Source organism: Nicotiana tabacum, chromosome 4 (genome assembly GCF_000715075.1).
Source record: "Nicotiana tabacum cultivar K326 chromosome 4, ASM71507v2, whole genome shotgun sequence".
Lineage (NCBI taxonomy): Eukaryota > Viridiplantae > Streptophyta > Magnoliopsida > Solanales > Solanaceae > Nicotiana > Nicotiana tabacum.
The window spans coordinates 104,717,964-104,730,911 of NC_134083.1; positions in this window are offsets into that span (position 1 = coordinate 104,717,964).

Here is a 12,948-nt window from a genome sequence, read left to right on the forward strand (position 1 = left end):
AGTTAAGGTTCCGTGGTGCCTATGTAGGCCAATGTATTGTATTTTCGGGCTTTTTGGGTTGAAGAATGCACTGAAGTATTGATGAAAATTTTCGGCAGAAGAAGGCAATTCTGTGGTCAATTTTGCGATCGTAGAACTGTTCCGCGGACCACATAAGCATCGTAGAGTGGAACAAAAAAAGGGCAAAATTTGAAAAATAATTATGCTGGCCGCAAAATGATTTTGCGGGCCGCATAATCATTCTGCTGGCCACATAAATATTCTGCTGGCCACATAATCGATTCTGCTGCCCACATAACGATTCTGCTGCCCACATAATTGCACCACATAATTGACTTCGGGATCATTTTTGAAAATTTTCTTATCCAGTCATATTTTGATATAAGGTCATAGGGGGTCATTTTAGAAGGAAAGATCTTATATTTTAAAGAGAGGAGAGAGCTATTCTAGAGAGAAAAGGGAGGGCACCAACATCTTCATGCTTCAAATTCTTGCTCAAGCTTTGGAGATTCATGGGAGAAATCCACAAGATCATCTAATAGGTAAGGTTCTACTCCCAAGCCCTAAATTTTGTGATTTGGACTGAAAGTAGGTAATGAGAAATGTAATTCTTGGGAATGAGAGTTATTATTTATGTATGCATGTAGCTATAAGGATGGTGGGAAGGTAATTGAGCTAATATGAGTAAACTCTTGGTATTGAATGGGTTATGGAGTGAAGGAAATCTTGTAAAAGAACCTTGCACACCTAGTGTTTGATAAAAATCTCAAATGAGCCGAAACGGTGAATATCTTCCTAATATGTGTTTAATTTTGTTATGTTTCTAAATAAATCGAAGTTGCTAAGATTTCGGGAACATTATAGTAATTTAAGGAATCCACAAAGGAAGGTATGTTGGATAAACTTCTCTCTTAGAATCGAATTCCATAATGTCCCTGTAAACTTCAAGTATGGTTGGTTCAAGTTCCTAATTCCCATGTTCTGAGTTGTTCCTAATAAATTCAATTATCCCGAGTAAACAAAGTGCTTAACACAATATTATGTTCGTATTTTAAAAATTTTTATGTTTTAACTTGGCATTTGGATATCATTGATCATTGCTTGTCGTTTCCATGGTTTTCCTTTCTTATATTGGCATTCTATTTTGAAAGAGGACATTTAGCTTTACATACTAGTACTATTCCATATGTACTAACGTCCCTTTTGCCGGGGGCGCTGCATCTTCAATGGATGTAGGTGGTTCATCAGAGGGCATCTTTGGATCGCATTAGCAGTTATTCCCTATTCAGTAGGTTTTGGTGAGCCCTACTCTATTCCGGGCCTGATGTCATTTGATGTTGTACGTTATGTTATGAGGTATAGCCGGGGCCTTATTTCCGGCACTTCCATACTACTCTTCTGTTGTACTTAGAGGCTCCATAGACAGGTTGTGGGTGGTGTTTAATGTTGGGAATTGAACTAGAAGTGTTGGTATTTGGCAAACATGTTTTTTTTCATTATATATGTAAACTCGTAATATTTTAGAAATCGTAAATGAATTTCTTTTGAGAAATGGGAAAAGAATGGGGAACATTTCACTCTCCTCATGTATATCTCTTGATATTGATTTTATATTGTTCATGGGTAAGATTGGATAGACGGCATCAAGTAGGCTTGCTCGACCGGGTTATCTCGGTTGAGCGCCGGTCGCGCTCCCCGAGGTCGGGGCGTGACAAACTTGGTATCAGAGCCTAAGGTTTTAAAGTGTCCTACGATGTCTCGGAGCCGTTTCTAGTAGAGTCCTTCTTATCGGTATATTGTCGACCACATCTATAAGTAGGAGGCTACTTGGGCACTTAGGAATGTCACCCTTATTTTGTACTCTAGATCGTGCGATAGAGCTCAAGATAGGAAGCTAATTTCCTTGTCGTGTCTCATTTTTCATATGAGTAACCCACGAGTTCGAGGCAGCGAGGAGGTATTGAAAGAACCAGTTGCTAGGGGAAGTGTCCTTGTTCCTATTAATGTTATCGCGCCACCGGATTATGTGGTGAGAGCACCTAAGAAATGAAAGAGGATTATTAGCATCAATAAGCCGGAATGTTTGATATGAAAGAAGAGCTACTCTGGTTTATGTTGGATGATTCTTGAAATATGTTATGGTTGTGGAAAGAGGGGGCACAAGAAGAACAAATGCCCTTAGGTTAGGTACACCCATCCCGGTCTGCCCGATATGCGGGCGGGAACATTTTGCGTCGTGTTATGAGTATGCTCAAGAGCGTGTTAGGGGTGGTAGATTTGGGCAATTCAAAAAGCCCATACAACGAGCTGGTGTAGAGATTGTTAATCTCGTCACGGGATCCTGGAGGAAGGATAGGGGAAATGCTTATGATGTATGCAAAAAGGGTAAATATCAGGTCGATGGGGCGAGTCAGTTTAACGGACCTCATCCTCGTTGTGTGAAGTGTAGGAGATGTCATTCAGGGGTATGTCGTTATGGTACCAATGTATGTTATGGATGTGGAGTCGAGGGGCATAAGTTAAGGCACTGCCCCGTCAATCTAAAGTTACCAAGTAAGTCACTCCTTAGTATATCATTCTGAACACCACATGCTTTTCCTTGTTGTATATGTACATCTATATCGAGAGCCTTCATAAACATGGTCTTAACAAGACGCTGAATCACAAAACATTGCATGTACTTACTTTCTGAACGAGACGCATTATTCGAGAAGTCTCTTTATCACAATTATCTTACTTGCAATCTCTTGAGGAATTGAGTTCTATAATGATTTCCTTGAATTGAGTTACAACCCTAGGCTAATACTTCCCACTTGCTTCCCTAATATTCTCAACAAGGGACTATATCTGATGAATTTCTTATAGAACCTTCTGATTCGAATGGATAACATATGCTCACTTGTACCTGCGCACACACCATCATAATATTTACCTACATGGCATCGAATCCAATGTAAAGCAGCCTAGTGTTGAGATCCTTCTTGAGCCACTCTTTCTCTCTTCGGTGTATATGGCTCCTATTGTTTGAACAGTCGCTATATTCCTTTGTGGATATTATCATGAAACCTTTTCACTATCTAGTAATATGAGAGCATATCTTAGCACCTATCACATGTGTACTTGTTAATTGAAAGTGGTCACTTGTCCGCATAAAGTTCCTCTGAAACTTGGGATCCTCACAAATTCGTAAGAGGAATATCTATTATTCGCTCATCTTAGTATAAATTTCATGTCCACCTAGATCATGCCTCAGTGAGTAACTCACTTTGTTCATAGTATTGTAGTTGCCCATGACGTGGCCTGGTATTGCCGCTTTAGAGTTATTATAGCAGAAACGTGTCCAGCTCATAACAAATGTTCATTTTCTTTTTGCACCTCTACAACGTGTTCTGACTGTGTTCCTTAGTTATTAAATTCATTGTGCTAGTTTTCCGACACTTGTTAGATAACCATAAGAGATCATATCCTTCCATATGTTGTTGTAACACTTCCTTTCACATAAGGATCCTTAATAGGCTCTCCGTCAAGACCGAATGCATGATTTCATCCCAATATTAAGATGTCGTAGCTACATGGTTTCACTCGTGTTTGGTTGAAAGTTAAGTAGACTTATCGCGACCTTTCCCTCCCCACTTTAGGTGGATGTTCCAGATTCTGACACATATCGTGAGCATATTGATTTGAAAGATAAGTTTGTCGTATCTCTAGTCCTCTCATATAGGATCAACCATCAAGAAAGGTTAAGCTATCAAAATGATAATAATCTCACAGGTACACCTACTCAGACCACTTGTAATACTTCAGGTGCTACAGGTACAGGAAATAGAGGTCGAGGTATTGGAGATAGTGCTACTGTGAATCAAGGATAAGGGAATTCTAGTAGAGGTCAGGCGAGAGTTTTTGCATTTACTAGACAGGATGCTCAGGCCTCGAATGATGTGGTTACAAGTATTCTATTTGTCTGTTCATTTGATGCACTTGTGTTGATTGATCCGGGATCTACTCACTCCTATGTGTCCTCGTACTTTGCTTTGAGGTTTAGTAGACAACCTGAGCTATTGAATGATCATTTTCTAGTTGCTACTCCTGTTGGAGAGTCTCTATTAGCTGAATACGTGTATCGTGCTTGCCAGATTTGGGTTGGGGGTAGAGATACTCTAGCTGACCTTATTGTACTTGATATGATTGACTTTGACATGCTGATGGGAATGGATTGGTTATCTTCTTGCTATGCAATTGTCGATTGTCATGCAAAGATAGTCAAGTTTGAGATACCAAATGAACCTAGTTTTGTTCTAAAAAGGGGTCAGGTTCCAGAGATTTGCAAAGTTGTATGTTTTATAAAAGCTCAACGACTTCAGAAGAAAGGTTGCTTGGGTCTCTTAGCTATTGTGAATGACACAAGAAAGGAAACAGTTAGTATATAAAATGTACCAGTAGTGAGAGAATTTTCTGATGTATTTCCTGAGGATTTACCAGGATTGCCTCCAGTACGAGAAATAGATTTTGGTATTGATTTGCCACCTGACACACAACCCATATCAATACCGCCATATCGGATGGCACCAGCAGAGTTGAAGAAGCTAAAACAACAATTGCAGGATTTGTTAGATAAGGGTTTTATCAGACCGAGTATATCTCTATGGGGTGCACCAATACTGTTCATAAAGAAGAAAGACGGATCCCTAAGAATGTGCTTTGACTACAGGCAGTTGAACAAGATAACAATACGCAATAAATATCCTTTGCCTCATATAGATGATATGTTTGATCAGTTACAAGGAGCTGCCCACTTTTCAAAGATAGACCTCCGTTCTGGTTATCATCAACTTAGAATCAAAGATGAAGATATTTTTAAGACTGCTTTTAGAACTCGATACGGGCACTATGAGTTTCTTGTGATGCCTTTCGAACTGACTAATGCTCCAGCTGCATTCATGGATTTAATGAATAGGGTGTTCAAGCTGTTTCTGGATAGATTTGTAATAGTATTTATTGATGATATCCTGATATATTCTTATAGCCAAGGAGAACACGAGAATCATCTCAGGACTATGTTGCAGACATTACGAGAACATCGGCTTTATGTTAAGTTCTCGAAGTATGAATTTTGGCTAGACTCGGTAGCATTTCTGGGGCATGTTGTATCCAAAGATGGAATTATGGTAGATCCTAAGAAGACAGAAGCTGTGCAAAAATGGCCCAGGCCTACTTCTCCTACAGAGATTTGCAGCTTTTTAGGCTTAACAGGCTATTGCAGGCGTTTTGTGCATGATTTCTCTAGAATAACAGCGCCACTGACTAAGCTAACACAAAAAAATGCAAAGTTTCAGTGGACGGAGGAATGTGAGCAGCGCTTTCAGAAACTCAAAATGTGTCTGACAACTGCACCAATATTAGCCTTACCATCAGGTTCTGGAGGATTTACAGTATTCTGTGATGCCTCGAGGGTGGGATTAGGATGTGTTCTCATGCAAAATGGTCGTGTTATAACTTATGCTTCGAGACAATTGAAAAAGCACGAGCAAAATATCCTACACATGATTTGGAGATGGTTGCAGTGGTATTTGCTCTAAAGATTTGGAGCCATTACCTATAAGGCGAAACTTGTGAGATTTATACTGACCATAAAAGTCTGAGGTATATCTTTCAGCAGAGAGATCTAAATCTTCGGCAGCATCGGTGGATGGAACTGCTCAAGGACTATGACTGTTCTATTTTGTATCATCCTGAAAAATCCAATGTGGTGGTTGATGCATTGAGTAGAAAATCTATGGGGAGTTTGGCATATATAGCTCCTACAAAGAGACTTTTGGCCAAGGATATTCAGAGACTAGAAGGTACAGGTATCGGATTTAGTGTCGGAAATTTAGAGGCATTGTTGGCTTGTGCTCACTCTAAATCTTCATTAGTTGAGCGCATTAAGGCCACCCAATATGAGGATGAGTGATTTTGCAAATACAGAGATGAGGCCTTAGCTGAAAAAAGCAAGGATATGATTGTTGAAAGTGATGGTGTTCTTCGAATGGGTGATAGGCTATGTGTAGCAAACGTAGATGGGTTGAGGCATGTTATTCTTGAAGAAGCTCACAACTCTAGATACACTATACATCTTGGATCCACAAAAATGTATCATGACCTAAAGCAATTTTATTGGTGGGAAGGTATGAAGAAGGATGTTGCTAACTTTGTTTCTAGTTGTTTGACTTGCCAGCATGTCAAGGCTGAGCATCAGCGACCCGCAGGTCTACTACAACAAATTGAGATTCCAGAGTGGAAATGGGAAAGAATTACCATGGATTTTGTGACTGGCCTACCCCGTACTCTTAGAGGTTATTATTAGTGATTGTAGATCGACTGACAAAATCAGCACACTTTTTGCCTGTGAAGACTAAATATGGTGGAGTGAGGTATGCACAGATATTTATGAACGAAATTGTCCGACTTCACGGAGTTCCAATATCCATCATCTCTAATAGAGGATCACAATTTACCTCACACTTTTGGAAATCTTTTCAAGAAGCATTGGGTACACGAGTAGATCTTAGTACTGCATTTCATCCACAGACAGACGGGCGGTCTGAATGTACTATACAGATCTTGGTGGATATGTTGAGAGCTTGCATTCTTGAGTTTGGAGGTAGTTGGGATGCTTATCTACCTTTAGTTGAATTTGCTTATAACAATAGCTTACAGTCCAGTATTCAAATGGCACCGTATGAAGCATTGGATGGTAGAAGATGTCGTTCTCCTATCGGATGGTTTGAAGCTGGTGAGACTAACTTATTGGACCCGACCTAGTACAAGAAGCTATGGATAAGGTCCAGTTGATCAGACAGAGATTGCTTACAGCTCAAAGTAGATAAAAGTCTTATGCTGATAAGAGAATAAGAGATTTAGTGTTCACAATTGGGGACAAAGTGTTCCTACGAGTCTCCCCTATGAAAGGTGTGATGCGGTTTGGGAAAAGAGGCAAGTTGAGCCCCAGGTTTATAGGATCGTATGAGATACTAGACCGAGTGGGAGCTGAGGCTTATCGTTTGGCACTCCCTCCTGAGTTATCCTTTATTCATCCAGTATTTCATGTCTCAATGCTAAGGATATGTATGTTAGACTCATCTCAGGTGCTTGAAGCACCTACTATACCGCTTGATGAGAAGTTGTCTTACAAGGAGGAACGGATGGCTATTGTTGATAGGCAAGTAAGAAAGCTACGGTCAAAAGAAATTGAGTTCGTAAAAGTCTTATGGAAAAATCATACATTTGAAGAAGCTACTTGGGAAATAGAAGATGCCATGCGAGTCAAGTACCCCCATTTGTTTTAGTCTACAGGTATGCACTTGTTATAAATACAGGGACCGAATTTCATAAGGTGGGGTGAATGTAATACTTCACATTCAAGTTGGGTTTTTTTGTCATTTAATATTACTTAAAAAAAAACTAGCCAATTAAATGGGCAAAATCCCATTGTAAAGTGACGGCAAAACAGAAAAGGGTCAGGGGAAAGGGGAACGAAGCATTCTGCTTCAGGAAATGAAGAAAACAAAAGCAGAGAAGGAAAGAAAGAGAAAAGAAGAAAAGAGAGGAAGAAGAAGAAAGCTTTGAACAAAGGCTTTAAGAAGAACTGGGGTTGAAATTGAAAGTATAAAGTTCTCCTTCGACTCAAGAGGTTACCCTTCTTCTTATCAGTTGAATTATTTCACTGCATTTACGCGATTTCATATAGTATAAAAGAATTCAATATCAGTTTTATTTTATGTTAATAAATAAATAAATAATTGCTATGGACAGTAAGGCTATAAAGGTTTGGTTTAAGTACTGATAGGTCTAATTTTGGAGGAATAAAGTATACTAAATAGTTTGAAATTTATAGATTTTGGACTAGTTCTATGAGAATATAAATCCACAAATTAAGACTCAAATGTGAACCCCGATGATTGGGTATTCTAAATTAGCTATAAATTAGCCTAAACGGGGAAATTAACATGAGATCGATATTACGTAATTATAGATTGATTGGAGGAATTTGTGCGAATTGCTCGAGGTGAAGCATTTGGTATTTCGGCACGAGTACTGTGAGTAGTAATCTTACCGCAATTTTTGTTTTCATAACTTGCATGATTTACACATGATTTTTAATATGAATATGTTACCGATTATTTTGAGTTGCATGTGCGACAAGTCTTTTACTCGATATGATACCGAAATAGTTATTTGAGATGATTACCGTTGTTTTAAATATTGTCGTTGTCATTAGATATATTTTACAGTTACTTGAATTTACTGTTATCAAAATAAAATTTTATAATTTGATAAGAACCGAAATGCCCTATATTATTTTAAAATATTTTCTACGAGTATATACAGATTACAGAGACAAGCATAAATGGGAGTAGACATTGAAGGATCCCGTAGCTAACGACGAGTTCGTTAGACCTGGTGCACCTTGTAATTACCGACTACCGTTATAGCCCTCTCTAGTGGGAAGGTAGAACTAGCATACCGTTACCAATTTCCCTCGAGTAGGGACTACCGTTATATTTGACTTCTGGCGAAGAAGTCCACAGTTATACCAATTACATGATCCGTTCATTGAAACCTCCCAAATGTGAATATTGATATTATACAATGGTTACCGAGCTTATTATTGAATTTTTAATTATATTATACTACTAGAAAAACATTATGAGACTGTAAATTTTTTATTGTTTCTGAAAAGGCATTTTTATGAAATTTTTTGTTTAATATACTAGCATGTTTTCTGACTTGTCCCCAATAAAATAAACGGTTGTGGTTAAGTGTTATTACTCACTGAGCTAGCGACTCATTCCCTGCTAATTTATTTTATAGAGACAACAATTGACGTGGGCGAGGATTTCATTAATTAGAGCGTACAGGTTGATAGTTCTTGGTGAGCCTCGCACTTATTTGCGTGAGCGGAGATTTTATTTATTGTTATGGTCTTTTCTTTGAACTCTTAGAGTCACTCCATAGTCATTCTTTTAGAGTCTTGAGTATTCTTTTGTTATTATAGACTTATGTTGAGTATCGCTCATTCTTATCAAAGTTGGAGATAAAGTAGTATTTCTAGTTGTTAGTGGGTGGACTATTAATGGTAGATATTTATTTTGGTTAATTGATAAAGTCGTTGTCATTTGAATTGATATTAGGATGTTTAGTTGTTGATTTGAGATAAGAAAATTTTTGGGATAGTCCAAAAACAGGAAAAACTCTGTCCAATTTTCTGTAAAATATCGATGAGGCTTACTTGGGGGCATTTGCTCCTAAGTTTCGGTCATGATCCTAAATTGGGTCGTGACATGTTTGGACCTATAGTGGTCGTCTCTTACTGTCATCTCACTGATTTCATTGATATTTCGTACTCAATCATATTCATGCATTCATATCATATCTCAATCTCAGTTATTTATTGATACATCATATCATTGTTGTCGGGCTAGTTTCATGACATTGTGAGCCCGTGAGTGAGACTGGAGAGATTGATGACTGAGTGAGGCCGGGGGCCTGTTTGTGAGGATGTTGTCACTATAGCACATGAGTTATCCGTGTAGCATGTGAGTTGTCCGTGCGATTCCAGATATTGATATTATAGCACGTGAGTTGTCCGTGCGGCACGTGAGTTGTCCGTGCAATTCCAGGTAGTTTGTGAGGATGTTGTCACTATAGCACGTGAGTTATCCGTGCAACACGTGAGTTGTCCGTGCGGATTATAGCGTTTGGACTGAAAGGATCCCCTTCGGAGTCTGCACACCCCCAGTGAGCACAGTCGACTATAAACAGGGATCGGGCTGCACGCCGCAGCGGGTATTGTACAACGCTGAGTGATTGAGTGTGCTGAGCATAGTGAGAGAGAATGTGAGACAGTGAGATTGAGTACTCTGAGAGCATGAGTGCATGAGCTCATCATCGAGGTGCATTGCATTTGACATGCGTACCTGAAATACATGCATAGAGGTGCATTTCCTTCTGCTACCCAGTTTTGGGGATATTGATGATTTTACCTGTATCTTGACATGTAGGCATAGAGAAGTACTTTCCTCATGCTATCTGAAAATGAAACACCTTACTATTTGTTGAAAGGAGTTTTGGAAAAAATCACAGTTTTCAAACTTACTCGTATATTGATTTTTCGGTAAAAGATTTGGATTTTCACTAAGATACTTGAAAAGAAATGCCTATTTTTCTGAAACTGTGAACGAAATGAGCCTTTTATTTCTGAGATTCTTCTTTTGTTATTGTACTATGCTGTTATGAACTGTTGTGGAATATTGGTGTTGGACCCGACCTTTTTGTTAGCTCGTCACTACTTTCAACCTAAGGTTAGGTTTGTTACTTATTGAGTACATGGGTCGGTTGTACTCATACTACACTTCTGCACCTTGCGTGCAGATGTTGGCTGTTGATGTTGTTGTGTTCGATGGGAGCTGGATTTGAAGATGTATCTGTGTTCCGGTTGTAGCTGCCTCTTGTTCGTGGTAGCCTTAGATCTATAAAACTCTGTTTATGTACTTTTCAAACAGACGATGTATTTATTTTATTTCCGCTTTGTAAACTCTATTCTTAGAAGCTCGTGATTTGTACTACAAGTTCTTGGGGAATGTATTAGATTCAGATGTTTCTTTACTTAATTGCTTTATTAATTGTTATTAAAAATTGGTTAGTGATTAATTGGCTTACCTAGCGGGTTGGGTTAGGTGCTATCACGACTAGTGAATTTAGGGTCGTGACAAATATATTTCACCAATTGCATTAGCAATGTATCTCAAAGTTGTAAGTACAATATTTACAATGCACATACAAATAAAAGAACTACCAATATGAAATCCAAAACATAGAATGTTTTATCCATGTAAATAAATTTGAATTGGGTAACTCGTAGAATATGCAGATCCAGGCACGAGAATTGCAATTCAGTAGCTTAAATGCCCGAGAAAAATATCAAGTAGAGATTAACAGACTTACTTAGAGGACAATGATCACCAGGGAGTTTGCAATCAGGACAACAACCATCAAAAGCCATCCTACATATCCCACAAGTTTCATCCTGAGTGTCTCATGTCCACGAAGCAACTGCAAGCCATCTGCAATACACAAGTAACAAAAAGTAATATAAAGTAAGCACATCATGCAGTCTTAAGTACGAAAACTATTAATATCACATGCCATGAAGAGGACATACTCTATTAACGATTCGAGCAAAACGTCCAACAGAACAGGTTAAGGGAAATTTATGATGTAGTCCATCACAAAGAAATATGCCAATAACGCATCTAATGAACTCGCAATATAAAGCTACCCTCATAAAAATGTGAAATATTTGACAGAATTTAAATTGAAGTAGATTTTCAGAGCAAAACACTAAAGGACTAGTAAAAATGCTTCTTTGTAATTTAGAAGAGAAATCAACCTTTTCCGAAGATAAAATTGATGCGTTAATCTATGATTTCTGTGTGAATTTTGAACTGAAATGGTTCTCTTTTTAGGGCTTTATACGAACTTTTTGAAAGTGGCGAAAAAATTATTGAAAAATATGTTTTGGTCCTACCTTGGAAGCAATAGGTTTCTTGGGCTAAGTTGTTGTCACATGGCCCGTAATCCAACGAGGGAGTCTGCCCCAGTCTATGTATGGCTAAAATAGTTCACAGAAAGATAGCCAAGACTGAACTAGCCCATGTCGCTGTTGTCACTTGGCCAGTAAATGATTTTAGAGAAATTTTCAGAAACCATTCGTGTTTAGTGGCTATTAACTTTCTATAGCTACTATATACATAATTACTTCCTATAGCTACTATTCAATTATTACGGTAGTGTATTCGCGCTGTTGTATTCATGAATACAGCAGTAAAAAGCACCTAAAATCAGCGCAGTTGTACGCGCATGTATTCACATGTATTCGCGCCATGTATTCATGAATACAGCAGCAAAAAGCGTCTAAAATCAGGGCAGTCCAGCTGTACGCGCATGTATTCACATGTATTCGTGTTGCTGCATTCATGAATACAGCAATAAAAAGCGCCTAAAATCAGGGCAGTCTGTCACGCCCCAAACTCAGGGAGCGCGACCGGCGCTCAACCGAGAGAACCCGGCCGAGCAAGCCTATTAGACTTCCTTCTACCCAAACTCATCCATGAATAAAGAGGAGATGTACTCCATTAATCAATCACTGAAAAGATTTTATTAACAACTTTCTTTTCATTCCCATTAGTAGCTCCATTTATAATTTCCAAAATATTACGAGTTTATAGAATTAATGAAAAATATAATTTCCAAGTACCAACATTTCTAGTTCAATTCCCAACATCAACCATAACCCACAACCTATCTACGGAGCCTCTAAGTACAACTGAAGAGTAATATAGAAATACCGGCAACAAGGCCCCGGCTATACCTCCACCACAAAGTACATGAGAAACAAAAGATACATGACCCCGAAATGAAGTGGGACTCACAAAATCGGCTGAAAGGAGTGTACTGCTATCACTGATCAATGCCACCTACTGTAGAACCACCTGCATCCATTAAAGATGCAGCGCCCCTGGAAAAGGGACGTTAGTACTGTCGAATAGCACTAGTATGTATAGCTAGAAATCCTCTTTCAAAATAGAATGCCCATATGATCTATACGTGGAACACATAATATAATGTAATTGAAACAACCTGTACAAACAAGGACAACAAAAGGGACACCTATTGTCTGCATTAATAATGTGTCTCATTAGACCGTCCTTAGTGTTCACATATCATATTATACAACTTATGCGTTTCATAGACCGTCCATAGTGTTTATTCATACCGTACATCTATACCTCTTATACACAATGCACCTATGCATTTCATAGACCGTCCACAGGATTTCATATCACAATGGGTTTCATAAAACAATATACCTATGCGTTCATAGACCGTCCATAGGGTTTCATATCGCAG